This window comes from Mercenaria mercenaria, chromosome 2 (assembly GCF_021730395.1).
Source record: "Mercenaria mercenaria strain notata chromosome 2, MADL_Memer_1, whole genome shotgun sequence".
Classification (NCBI taxonomy): Eukaryota; Metazoa; Mollusca; class Bivalvia; order Venerida; family Veneridae; genus Mercenaria; species Mercenaria mercenaria.
The window spans coordinates 28,548,711-28,563,545 of record NC_069362.1 but is presented as its reverse complement, the minus strand read 5'-3'; the positions used below and the strand labels follow the sequence as shown (position 1 = coordinate 28,563,545).

The 14,835-nt window shown below is 35.9% G+C and overlaps 1 protein-coding gene across 1 annotated transcript in view; it reads left to right on the top strand.

The window, feature by feature from the left end:
* LOC123563582 (amine oxidase [flavin-containing] A-like) overlaps positions 1–14,835 on the top strand; it is a 34,945-nt gene that overhangs the window by 9,331 nt on the left and 10,779 nt on the right. The window lies entirely within an intron of this gene.

Sequence of the window (14,835 nt, the reverse complement as noted above, 5' to 3'; positions counted from 1 at the left end):
TTTAAGAACCAAATTTACCGAACTAATTTGCGTGTCCAATGTAAACAAAAAGCTTGTAAGGTCAAGCTTTCACTGATACTGATCAAACTATAAAACACCGGAAAGAATTTTTACGGACAGCAAGAGACCCGTCTCGCGGAGAGCTGAGATGCTTTCCTACAAGAAGTGAAGGCCGCGAGATCGATTCCTGGTAGCCTTACTCATTTGACTTATCGGGATGACTTCATTATATGACATTTTATATTTGTAATCCCTCTAAATGTGACGGGACAGCCGCCATCAAAAGTTATCAAGCTGTCCCGAAACGTCCTATCATTTGGATTAGATTCCTGGCTACTCACATTGCTGTGTGTCCATGGGCGATGCATTTTATTACGATAGTCTCAGTCGATCCAGTTGTAAATGGGTACCATTACATTGCTGGGGGTAACATTGGTTTTAACTGTTCCTAAAATAAGTTCGTTCAAAAGCTGTACAGAGCTTATATTCGTTGTTTCATTTCATTTACGTTCACCTTTTCGCCAAGTATGGCAATGTGGCTTGAGTTTTGCTTGTTTCCGTTGCATTAGTCATCACTTCGGGACTAAACTCCCAGCAGTGATTACTTGTCCTACAGCTACAATCTCTTTATCATAGTATAAGTAGATACTTACCATAGAAAGAGACCTTAACTCACATGGGGAATCTGCATGTACTCTGGATAGTCCGAAATTATGAGAAACAACATCTATATCTATCTTCGATTACTGTTTAATAGTCAGCGCTTGCAAGAGAAAGGCTTGTACAAAAGTACTGACAGTAAGATGGCAAATTAAAGTGTTAAATATTCAGACAAAAATACTAAAATCAGGTTAGAACACACTTTGCTGCAACTATTTGCATGCATATTGTCATACAGGAGAACATTTTCATACGAGAGGCTGTTCCATTGCATGAGGGTACTTGGAAAACAGGAACATTTATTATAATTGGAAACTGTATAGACTATATATGTATTTCTATAGGCCAGGGTAGGGTTGTACGAGCCCAGTTAAAGGGGAATATGCAACATTTGGTAACATTTCTTGTTAGAAAGAACTAGGTGAAACATTAACACTGATGGGAAAAGTATCAAATTCGGACATATAGCAATTTGAATACCCTCTATATATGAAACGGCAGCCATTTTGGACACAGTGACATCATCACTCTTTCCTTATATACTCAGTTCCAAAAGAAAGTGTGCACTTTTTAAGTTTAAATATTTAAAAAAACCCGACGTTTTTGTTTCATTTTTTCATACACTAACTCTCAGGTATAACTCAAAATCTAAATGCACACCAATTTGTTTACGAACTGATTTAAATTTTGGTACCAAACATTATAAGTTTTCATGAAAATAACCGAGAAAAAATAACAGAAAACTAAGTGCACACTTTCTTTTGGAACTGAGTTTATGGGCATTATGTTATACTAATAATCAGCGTTTAACAACTAAGTGAATCATATTTTGTGGGTCATAATATTATATGAACCTTAGCTTGTGTGTAAACGTACATGTATACCTTAAATTTATGTTAAACCCCATGTTTAAATGTATTAAACATAATTTCGCCATTAATACTGTATATGATAATACCTATATAAGGAAAGAAAGATGACGTCACTGTGCCCAAAATGACTGCCGCTTCATTCAATTGATAATATTTGATTTGCCGTATCTTTTTGTCTGTAGTCCATTTTTCATAATTTTTCGCCAATTTATATCTTTCATTCTAACACGACCAGCAAATAACCTATATAGTTCTCTACACATATCTATGACGCGTACGCAAAGGGCATGGTTCCATGATCTTTTAATTTCAGATATTCTATATTTTTAAATTAAAAAAACGTTGCGCATATAGCTTTTCAGGGTATAGCCATATATTGTTTTTAGGAAACAGCTTTCTTTTTCCTTTTTCAATTCCTTACAACTAGCTCGTCGCCCTGAAATAAAACAGTCTCCCCAAAATACTACGACAGATATAAATGATAGACATTAAGTAATTTACAGAAAACTTTAAAAATACACAAAACATGCCACGAGACAAGAAGGATAAAATCAAAGAAAGGAAACTCAGTGGGGCACCGCCTTTGACAAAACAGGCCAATGGAGTTTAAACCGATTACTGGTACATCTGTCTTAATCCCCCTCATGTTCCCAAACGACAAGATTGCGTAAAGGAAAGTTATCCCCTAGTGGTCACTGTGATAACAAATAACATTACATGTGCACCACATCAATGCTCCCAGAAGAAAACCTAATTAACCATATGCACGTTGTCAGAATAATTTGTATATTTGATATATTGACAACGTAACTCATGAGCACAAATAGTGCTTGACTACCTTTTTCATGTTATCATTGCTCTAATTATCGTTGAATAACTGTTAATAAAAGGATTTTGGTCATTTATGGCTGATTTGGGTTCATTATGGTGATAGCTGGATCCCAGCATCATACATTATGTCATATACAATAGTTAAAAGGAACCAGATATTTGATAGAACAAGTACTCGTTGTAAAATACTACGTATAAATTTGAACCAATCAGAACACGTTCTATAAATAGCACCAATCAAAGCTCACGTCTGCTAGGGTAGATGGATGGCGGAGAGAGCATTCTGTCCAGCGGTCGAAGAAGATACATTGAGGATTCAACTAATAATCTATCCCAGTACCTTGATACGGAAGTTATTGCAACTGCACTGTCAGGGCGGATAAATTATTAAAAAGAAGGCGTTTGAAGTTCACAGACTAAAGAAGAGCTGCAGAATACGGAAGTTATTGCAACTGCACTGTCAGGGCGGATAAATTATTAAAAAGAAGGCGTTTGAAGTTCACAGACTAAAGAATTTCAACAAGGTTTCGAGCTATAGGGCCTGCGCATAGGAGTTTTACCTTCATGGTAGTTAAATGCTCATAATAGACGATAGCAAATATAGGCTGAGACAGAGACCCAGAGTTTGGTAATCTACTGAGATAGTAGGAGAGTTCCAGCTTATAGACGGTTCAGCGTTATTGGCGAAGTACAGCCAAGGCATCGGGGATATACCTATATGGTAGTTGAATGCTACTTGTGATGGTACATAGGCGCTGAGCATCCAGGAGTCAGGGCATTTATATAGAGTTGTAACTTCAATTAAGAGGACAGAGGCCGAGCATCTATGCGATAGGACTCGTATTTTGTTGATTCAAAGACACTGTCTGACGGGAACTTCAACAAAAAGACCAGTCAAGTATAGAGTCTCCAGCCTATAGGAGTTTGAGCTTATTATTATTAATTGTAGATTGTAAGTCTGAAACATTTAGTGATTTGCCTGATCCCTAAAATTATTTAGCTCCTAATAGAAATCATTTAGGCAAGGTAGCCAGAGGAAAATTCTATATATGAGATATTTGGTCTCACCAGCTATACGTTTTAATAAAGGACATTCTATTTCGTTTGTCAGCTAGTCTAAGACATAGTCACCTTAGGGATAAGACCCATTTTATTGTTCAAGATACTAAAGGCGTAGGCACTTCCCTGGGTCATATAACTCGTATCCTGACACACGTAAACTAAGGTTTGTAAAGATTTTTTACAGATTTTATTAACTATCACAACAGCAATCTTTAAGTGCCGTGTGGCGGCTGTAAAAAGTCTCCCCGTACTTGGATTCAGTGTTGCTATATGTTCTGGTCCTTTGGGATCATGGAGTCCATTCAACATTTGTGTAATAGAGTTCCGCTTAAGCCGGTGCTAGGGGGCGTGAGAGGTGTTGCGCATTTCATTATCTCTCATGAACAGACTCAATCAAACCGAGTCTGTTATTATTATTCTTGGTTGCATTCTTTGCTTCCAAAGGATCTCTTTACAGATTTTATTTGTAAAAGTCAGAGCGATATGAGAAACACGCGATTACGGGCTCGACAGAACAGGAAATAAGGCAACTAGCACAGCAGCTAAGTCCAGGTGGCCTTTATAAGAGCTGCCATCAATGCGGAACCAACAATTATTTTTAAAAAAAATGGAATTTAATCAGATTAAAACACCCGCCTAGTTTCAGTTAAGCAAACTGTACTTTCGAAAAATAAACGAATGTGCCATAACATTATAAGGACTATATTTTGTGTTAATGTTGGACTCTGTGATTTTATGGTGATTGAAGCATACAGGATGGCGCCTGATACCGCCAAGAAGATTCATCAAAATGATAATGCTTTTATGTGTTTATATCGATAAAAGAAATATGTTTTTCATACAGGAAAATTTGCATATTTTATCAGCTGGTTAATGACAGGGTCACACCGACCTGACATTGCATGGAACAGCTGCTTAATGTCAGGCTCACACCGGCCTGACATTGTATGGAAGTCAATGATATTTATTGAATGGCTCTTATTTCAAACAAATGCTTCAGCAGCTTTACAGTATAAATGGTAGAGCAGAGAGTTAGTACTTATTAATGGATATCGTAAGATGATGAGTTTAACAATAATTTCGCTACTGATGTTTTGCACGTTTTGTTTTGGAGATGGCATGCAGAAAATACGTAAGTACATATTATTTGATATTTGGTAACAAAGATGCAAGTTTTTATGAGAAACGTTTTAAAATGCCGACCAAGAATAATTTCAAAATGTTTTTTTTTTAAACATTTTAAGTAATTAGATTTGCCACCAACGACAACGTTGTCAGCTTTATTTCATGCAGTAAATAGAATATGTCGGAACCGGACAGCATGACCACTCCATTAGTAATCGAAAACAAGTTATTTTTTTTATTTTTTTTACTCTTTGCGCGGTCTAGACATACCCGGCAAAAATCTGCATAATTGGATATACTGTTGTAATTTTACAGAAAGAAAGGAATATAACTTTTATACGTTAATTCAAGCAACTACCTATTTTCCCATCACATAAAACAAAAGCAGCAATGGGCAAAAAAGCCCATTGTTATTAAGTTGAACAAATAGTCCTTGTAAGACATTTAAACTTTGAGACAGGATCGGTGACGATTGTCAAAACACAGAAATGACTGTAATAACAGCTATAAGCTCATGCTGGGGAGGTAAATATGACGCCTGACGTGGGCTCGGCTGGAAATTAGTTGTTCCATCCATTCCAGGTGGGGACTTTCGTCGACTACCCACGTTAAACAAGAAACTTTACCTTTACATTTTGTAATAAATAGGTATGGCTTTATATTTCGATCTTCTCAGGTCGTTCAGCACGACTTTTATGTTGTGTTATTGGTACTGTTTAGTTTCTCAACATGACCATTTCGGCCTGGGTGGTTCCAATACTCCCGCTTTCATAGCATTGAGCATTGTTTAATCACCCCTTGGATATGGTGCCTGCTTTTTAATTTTGTCTTTTGACAGGTCCTGTGATACGCAGGCTCCATAACCTCAGATCCCCTTCCTAAATTCCAGTTTGTTTAGTTCTGCCCATTGTTTTCTCGTTTGGGGCAAACCCTTTACTTTATCTGGGGACCAACCGCCGCTCTTCATGGAATTACACGCCTCAACACCTGTATCATTGAAGGTTCCATGTTCACCGCCGTTTGAATACATCTGCGGATGTCTCTAAATTGCTTTTTGTACTTTTAGAACGTGTAAATGTTGAGTTCTGCTCAACCCGGGGCTAGAGGGCGTGGACAGTAGCATGCATTTCCACTACCGTCCATGAACAGGCTCAATCAAACCGAGCCTGCAACATTTTCGTTTTTGCTGTGTTGAGCGACCTGTGAAGTTTCCACTTTTCTCTATTTTAAATGCACTATGCTGAAAATCACGCGTTTCTGTTTCACAAGTAGTCTGGGACCAAATTTAAGAACCAGATTCCAAGAGAAAAAAGGTCCTGGATGACATACATTTTTTTTAACAATTGTATAGGGGAATGAAATGTTGTTGGGAACAAAGTCTCTCTTTCGAAATTCCAAAATCCAAAATGGTCACGGCAAGATGACCGCCAAAGTTTTGAAAATTCCTCCTTACACAACACAAATGTATTCAGCTTTTTAAATAGTTTTAATTGTTCTAACACTATGTGTATGTTAAGTTACAAAGCAAAACATCTTTATCTGGACTGTTTTCCATGTTTTCTGAAAAGCTCACCTCAAATGCTTGGAAAGGGACTAAATTCACCATTTTAGGACAATATACTTGTTTTCTTTTCTGTTATTGATATTCATTTCCATAACGTGACCGACACGTCTCCTCCAGTTAACTACAGAAGTTTATAAATGTCCAAAAAACTTGTCATCTTATATTGCTTACTGTTTATTTAACAGTTATAAATTACTCAAAATAGAGAAAAGTGGAAACTTCACAGGTCGCTCAACACGACAAAAACGAAAATGTTGCAGGCTCGGTTTGATTGAGCCTGTTCAACTTGGATGTCCTGACGGATGGGTCTCATCTCGTGGATCCTGTTATCTCTTTGAAGACACGCCGAAAGAGTTATTTGATGCAATGGTAAATTCTTTTGAAGTTACAGTACATAAATAAGTCAAGCTTTAAAGAAACATTAAAGAAACATGTTTGTACTAGAACGAATGGCTTGGAAAATTTGTTTGAGACCGTAACTTATTTTTCAAGAGATATAACAATTAAATCATATGTCTAAATAGATATCACAATCATAACATGTTTCATGAGACAACACAGGAATACAGCAAATTGTCATGAAAAATATCTAATTATGCATAATATGTTCAAAAATGTCAGACTGAAAATATTGATTTCTCGTGTTTTTTGTATTATCCTTGGTGTTGGATATGGACTATATTCAAGTGGACCACGGAGGCATATCCGGCGAATTACTACCTTCATGCATATATATCAATGTTGTTATATCGTCAATGCATGCTTTGTTGTGTACTTTTTACCAAAATAATTGTACCTAAAAGGGCTAATCTATCTATCATTATGCCTAGTTGTGTATTGGAATACACATTTATTGTTACAGGACTCCTGCGAAAAATACGGTGGCCACCTTGCTATTGTTGAAACTGAAACAGAGAACAAATTTCTGCAAAATCAACTGAAAAAAATGAAAGGTGAGTTTCAGGTACGAGTTCTTTTTTTCAAAATTCATTTTTCAACAAAGATCGCATATGAGACTGTTAAACACTTTGCAGGAAAGCTATAACAAACAGTTTTTTTTACAGATATAAGAACAAATGAACAAACTTTTTTGCGGCAGAGACGCATTTTACATGAAGTGCAAAAAGATTTTCTGGGTATACAGTTTATTTTGATGAAACACGATACTTGCAGAATTATATTGCAAAACAGAATTTCCACAGTATTTTTTTTTAATTATTTTTCGTATGCAAACACTTAAATTTGATACACATTACAAATTTCAGATGTTCAGTATTAGATTGATATTAACAATATACATATTGAATGACATATTAGATGGCTTTTAAGCGACGAAGACATACCCGTGTCATTTACAAATTTCCAACCTAACATACAGATAAAATACGGTACTAACGTGGGTGGTGTTTTTAGTCCTACACATAATTACCAATGGGACTATGTTGACTGTTCATCAAAAATCAGATCGATTTGTGAAAAGAAAGCAACGTGAAATCCAAAGTGTGTCCTTGGTCTGGTAGAATATGTATATTTACAAAACCTTGTTGGAGAGTGATTGTAACAATCATCATGGAATTCACAACATCTGCAGTGTAACGAACAACATCTGTAATGTAATGAATAACATCTGCAATGTAACGAACACCATCTATAATGTAATGAATAACATCTGTAATGTAATGCACAACATCTGCAATGTAACAAATTTAATGTACCAAACTGTAACGTATTAGATAAAGTTATACAATAAATTAAACCAATTCTATATTGAACCGTCCATTCATTGCATACTCTTTAAAGCTCGTTTATTTAAATTGTCCCTTTTGCCGTCAAAGTCTCCGGGGCGTTGAGAAAAAGAAAGAAGTTATGAGATGACCGTCAACATTTACAGTTTCCTTCAACCACAAATATTTCAAATGAGCAGACATAGTTTTTTTATTGGACTAAAATACTTGCACCTGAATTACTTGAGAAAAGTTAATGTAATATTTATTTGAGATAAAACCCTGAAATTTTAAGATGCATTAAATGGAAGAAGTCAGATAAATTTTAATTATTCTTTTTTGTTGAATTTTAGAGAAAAACATGATACTTACCACATAACTTCTTGGAAATATCGTAAATCTACATTGAATACAATGCTCTCACCAGGATTGATTACAAAATACAAATAATAAGTATGAACCATTTTAGTCTCACTTAATTGTGTACAGTATAAGATATCATTTTATTACTGGGATACCAGTGTTAACATTTCATGAAGCATATTCCGGCATAAGTTCTCGTTTGTAACCATTATATGCACGGGCATCTTTTGGTTTGTTGTGATAGTACCGTGGTCATCGTTACTGTTAGCTCAGTGCTAGCCGAACAATATCAAAACAATGTCTTTATTGTCCTCTGCCTACATACATAGTTTCATGGAAATTTCTGAAGTACTTTCCTTCGTATTTTTGTGCATTTTTACTCTGTCCGTTACCAATCACTATTTTTTGTCGTATCGTATCAGAAAATGTGTGCGTAATATTCGTATTTTCCTCTATCTACATACCAAGTTTTGTGAAGATATCTCGAGTATTCAAGTTTGTTGCTGTCACGGGCTCTAGATTATCCGAACGGACAAACGGTTTTAAACAATTCTTAAATTAACATGAACTCCTGACATATGGTACTATTTGATAACCATTATTATTATATTCTATTCTATATGACTACTTATATAAACACCATACTAACACTAATAAGACAAAACTGTTAAGTCATATATTAAAACAACTATCGAGCAGCTTGACAGTCAATAAGCGCCTATTATAACATGACTCCTAATATAAGTCGCTGGTCCATAGTTTGTGCTATACAATCATTTTTATGTGTCCAACACATGTTTACTTAAAGTCAAAGAATCAAAAATAAAACTGAGAAAATTAATTTCTGATGTCATATATTAAAACACTTATTGAGTGGCTTGCTTGTAAATAGTCAAAACTGCTGACCTATCGGTCTCTCGGGCAGCATTAGTTCTTATTAACCGGCAATCCATTCAATAAATGTACACTACATGTATACTAAATTAAGCTTTCTCGCGATATAATCCTATTATAACTTCCATACTGCATTATGTAATACATTTTTTAAATATACAAACAATTCTTTCAGTAAGTTAAATAATATAAATAGTGAAAAATAAGCCAGGGCCTTAGTACTAGCTGAGTATGCCCAAGTAAATTTTTAGTTTTGCCGATATACTTGCAGAAATCCTTATAATTACACTGGGGTAAATTTGGGTTTTCTTTCTTTGTCTTTGGAACGACTCCTTATGAACTGTTTCATAGATGGTCACCGATATTAGTATGTAGCATCATTTGATGAACCTATCTCAAGTGCCTTTGTTCTGTTTATTTGACCCAAGTGGCCATTAAACGTAGATAACATTAGAAAATAACGCCATAAAAAGCACTCCTGAACAATACTAAGAGATTATTCATTCAGTTCAAGGACCAGGAATATGGCACACATAGTCAGGCATAAAATAGATGAACTTTTGGGCCTGATTAATAAAAGAATTATACTCCAGCGTGAAGCAATTTTGTTTTTGATTAAGATTATTATCTTCTACATGCTATTTTTTTTACTTTGTTTTCACAGGTCTAGCCTAATTTAGATTTAAATCTATCATTCAGTGACTTATAAACTGTTATCCATGTAGAAACACGTAGTATTTTATATAAACTGCGACATCGATTGCTAACAACTCTCATATTTGGCCTTATTGTAATAGACCAGTTGGTTCACAGCTTGCCAGTTGCTTGTTGCACAGACAACATGGTAAAAAAAACAACCCAACATTCCCATGAGTTTGAAAGCATTTTGCCGTCGTTTTCATCAAATTCCTGTCGTTGTAGCATCCTGCCGAAACGTTTCTGAATTTACAATGGCGTCTTACGTTATTCTTCAGAATATATTTAAGCCTATCTTTTAGAATTGTCCCTGAAGAATATGGAACTGACTAGAATACTCAATATAGGGCTGGAAATACTTGTAAATTTTTGATAGGCTTACTTTACACTTTCCTAGCCAAACTGGCATTGAATGGAAATACTTTGGTTAAGATTTATTCTTGACTTAATCAATGGCCATTATTCTGGTCTGACCAACAGAAATCCAAAGCAAAACCTAAGGTCACAAATTTAAATGTTAAATAATATTTCAATTATGTTTCAGGGCCCTATGTCAAATACCTTTTAACCCTTCTCATGCTAAACGTGATTGATTTTGCCTTTGCGACCAGTGTAGATCATGATCAGCCTTGCACATTCTGTCAGTATCTTTTTGGTAAGCGCCCCTTTTAACAGTTAATGGCACTGTCCAACATGAAAAATGGATATGTTCATTATAGAAATTTAACAGGGTAAGGGTTAAGATACACGTGACACAAACGTTTATGCCCTTTCATGCATATTTTGACTAAGTCAAGGGTCATAACTCTGGTCTGGCTGACTGAAATTTCAAACAAAACTCCAGGTGCACAACTCCTTATGCTGAAGAGTATTCCTGTAATGTTTCATAATATTACGTCAAAAACTCTGAGGTATATGTAACACAATCTTTTAGGCCTTTTTGATGCATCCTTTGACTAATAAGTCAAGAGCCGTAACTCTGGGCTTGCTCTGTGAGATCCCATTTATTACACTAGGTGCACAACTTCACATGCTGAATAATAATCCTGTGAGATTTGATGGCTCAATTTCAAATACTTTTTGCGATATGCACGACACAAATTCGGACAGAAGGACAAGGGCAACTCTAAGGATAAGGGCCACCCCGAACTCCAACCCCCTCAAAAATAGGGGAGAGCCCAAAATGTTACAAGTTTTAAATTATGGTGATGGTCTCAAAACTCGGTACTCGGTCTTGGAGTACATTCAATTTTAAAATAACAGTATTCAGCGGAGGCCAGTGCTACGTGGCAAAAGGGGTTTTGCACATTTCATTACCTCTAATGAACAGACTCAGTTAAACCGATCCTGCTATCATTTTGCTTAGCTGCATTCTATTGTTCCAAGGAATCATCTTACAGGATTTTTGGAGGGAGACAGCATATCTTATAGATCATTACAAATCCTTTTGTCAAGAGTAGGCCAGTCAAAAGTGTAATTGTGTTGCATTAGTGTAACAAAAATAGTAATTTTATACCCATCTTAGTGCACGCCGCTGGGCAATTTCCTGTGTATGTTGATCTGTGTGTGTGGCGATCAAACATATGAGGCATATTCTTCTTGAAGCCTGGCAAGTGTTTTGTAACATGGTATATGACCTTTTCATGTGATGATTTGATTTTTCGTTACAGGAACATTTTACTGTCAAACATACTATAGTATCCTCTGCAAAAATCTGGCTTTCCCTTTTATAGAGTTAGGAAGATCGTTTATGTAGGAAAGGAAGAAATAATAGCCGAGAATATAGCCTTTGGGAACTCCAGATAGTGCATGTAGAGTATCTGAAATGCAGCCAGCTACTACAACACGTTGAATTCGGTCCTTTAAGAGTGACTTTATCCACGGCGAAGCTAGTGGATGGACTCCCAGCTATCCAAGTAGTGAACTAGTTTATTGTGATAAACCTTGTTGAATGCCTTACTAGAATCCATAACAATGACATCTATTTGTTTATCACTTTTAAGATTGGCACACCTCTTGTGTGAAGTTGATAAGTTGAATTTCACAGCTATCTTTAGATTGAAAGCTGATACTGGCTTAGCAGGTCATTAAAATTATCATGACGTGTCATAATTTTTAAAACAAATATGTGCTCCATGCTTTTAGAAACAGTGCAAGTATAGACATGCTGCCGATTGACTGTGTAACAGTCTCAGGAAAAAATGTGCAGCCTCGACTCGAACCTCGGACCTTCGGCTTACCGTGCCAATGCTCTACCAATTGAGCTACCAAGGCCACCCGATATGACAACCGCTACACACCTTCCCTCTTATTGCAAGACATTGGCACAGCTGGCCAATGCCCACGCAGACTGTTAACTGAATTTACATACACACACCCAGCCAAACTGCTTCGCTCTGCATGGACTCCAAGAGTGAATACCTCAGTAGAACCTCCAAATGTAGCAGTCTCAGGAAAAATGTGCAGCCTCGACCTTCGGCTTACCGTGCTAGTTTGGCTAACGCTCTACCAATTGAGCCACCGAGGCCACCCATCGATACGAGAACCACTACAACTGAGACCACATAGTGGTAGCTGAATTTGGAGCTCTATGTATAATTCTAGAACAGACCATGTCAGATCGAGTTATCTATGATTCATTTCGCTTGTGTTCTATAACATCAGAAGCATTTAATGATTTCTTTAATATAGATATTATCCTTTGAGTTAGTTATTCTTTCTGGTATTTGAAGGTATGTAACCAGTCCATCTGTCAAAAATTGTCAATTTCAGAGATAGCTGGTGGTATTTTACACTGTGTCTAGGCTTCATTTAGATACTTAAAAGATTTAATACTTTATCAGATACGTGCATTCGATATTGACATGTTTAATTAAGAGAATGGCAACTAGGGAAACAGATGTCATAGTTGTTGGTGCGGGAATTTCGGGTCTAACTGCAGCAAGATTTCTGCTCGCTAAAGATCCAAATTTGCAAGTTTTAGTGTTGGAAGCGAAAGGTAACACTTGCATATAATAAACGTTTTTGTTTATACGAAGAAATATTGATATTTACTTTATTTCCTTCAAAATTAATCAGTTTCTAATATGACCGCAATTTCATGAATGGTATCACGTAGGCAAAGTACATGCACACACTATGGGTCAGGACATACCCTCCACTCTCTGTGCAAACAGTCAATGTCTTGAAATTAATTGATCACACATAAAAAAATGTTTTCTTACAATGCAATGTCACCATGATTGTGCAAAGGATGGAGTTTGTGAAATCCTACAGGACCCCCGCCCCATTGTCCACCCCTGGCTGGCTGGCTGGCTGAGAAGCAGAGTTTAGACCCAGCAACCATTTCATGCCTGATATTTGTGCAATCTTACATGCTTTCTAATTATTGATTTTTGAAAATATTACCCTAAAGGCTACATTTTCTTCCTGATCTCATTAACCTTTGTCTACGAAAACTAGGTCAGGTCAAGATTGGGTAACCTGAGGTCAGTATAGGAGAGATTGCCCTGACGTCATGCATCAACACCTGTTTATCTGGTGGTGGGCAAAACAAAATATTTTTACATCGTTGGTGTATGGGATCGAAATTTTCAATTTTTAATACCTTCTTCGTTCATTTATGGATTTTAAAAATTCAAAAAGTTTTGAAATGCTTACAATTTTCATATTTTCTTATTCAAATATCTTTTGAAAATGAATAACCATTTTAAATGACATATAATATTAATAGCAGTGTAGCGATGCTCCAAACTTTTAGAAAAAACACTGTAAGTTTAGCGTTCATAATTAATCCATTTTATTTCGAAATAATGATTAAAAGTTATCAATAAATTGCTTGTTTTATATCCTTTCCATTGATCAAAAAATTATTGATATCGTTTGTATTTTAAGAAAGTTTAAGCCATTAGAAAAACATCACTGTTATCAAAAAAAACATATGGACGTTTGGCATCTGCCCACCCGATCTTTGTCTTATCAGTTCTAAAAATAGAATATACAACGGATTTGTGTACAAACACGATCTCTCCTATAGGTCAAATCTTAGAAAAGCCTTTAAGTTGCTTTTGTTGTGTAAATTCTGCCGTTCTTCTTTGGTGCACTTGTCTTGCAGAGAATGAATGAATAACTACTCACTACAGTAGAGAACATTTTTTGTTGATTTTCATAAAACTTAAATAGCAATGTTTGTCTCTACTGTATGAAGTCTAGGTGAGAACTGGGTTACATGAATTCAAAAACAAGATCACCAGGTCAAATGGCAGGAAAAGGCCTTGTTAACACTATAGGGACCACATTTTCTACTTGACCTTCATAAGAATTTGTCAGAATGTCTCAATGAAATCTTGATCAAGTCAAATGAAAGGTCACAGGTCAAATCATATAAAAACTGTATTAACAGTAACCCTCAGAGTCTACATTTTTTAAAATGATTTTTGGTCTTTGTTAGAATGTTTATCATCAAGTTCAAAACTGAATTAACTGAGGCCTTAAACAAGGTCACTAGGTCAGTTCAGAAATGTCTAGTTAAAGACCCACCACAACCTAGTGACCTACTTTTTTCACTCACAAAAACTTCATGAAAATCATTCTTGAAATACTGGTAATATACAGTTGTACTACAAGTTTTCAGATGGACAATTTAGGCCATTCCTGAATAAATGTGTTGTGACAACTTCATCTGCAAACTAATTCAGTCAATCTCTTTTCAGCATAGTTTCAAAAACATAGATGAATAACTATCGTACACTGTAGAAACAAAATCAGGCCTCGATCTTGACGGTAGCCCGGTAGCCCGAGGCTACCAGTTTTTCAGACGGACTACTGGATTTCCCAAGCTGGGTAGTCCGTCGGGCTACTAAGTTTTCAAACATGTTAATAATAAAAGCGTGATATTTCACCGATTTATCTGATGTTTCCTTTTAAATGACAACGATATTTTCGGTCCGCATAACACCGGTCAGCCATTTTTCCGAAATTTAAATCCCTTAATTTTCACAAAAAGAACTTCATGAATCTGAAATGAAAATCCTAAATACTAGCT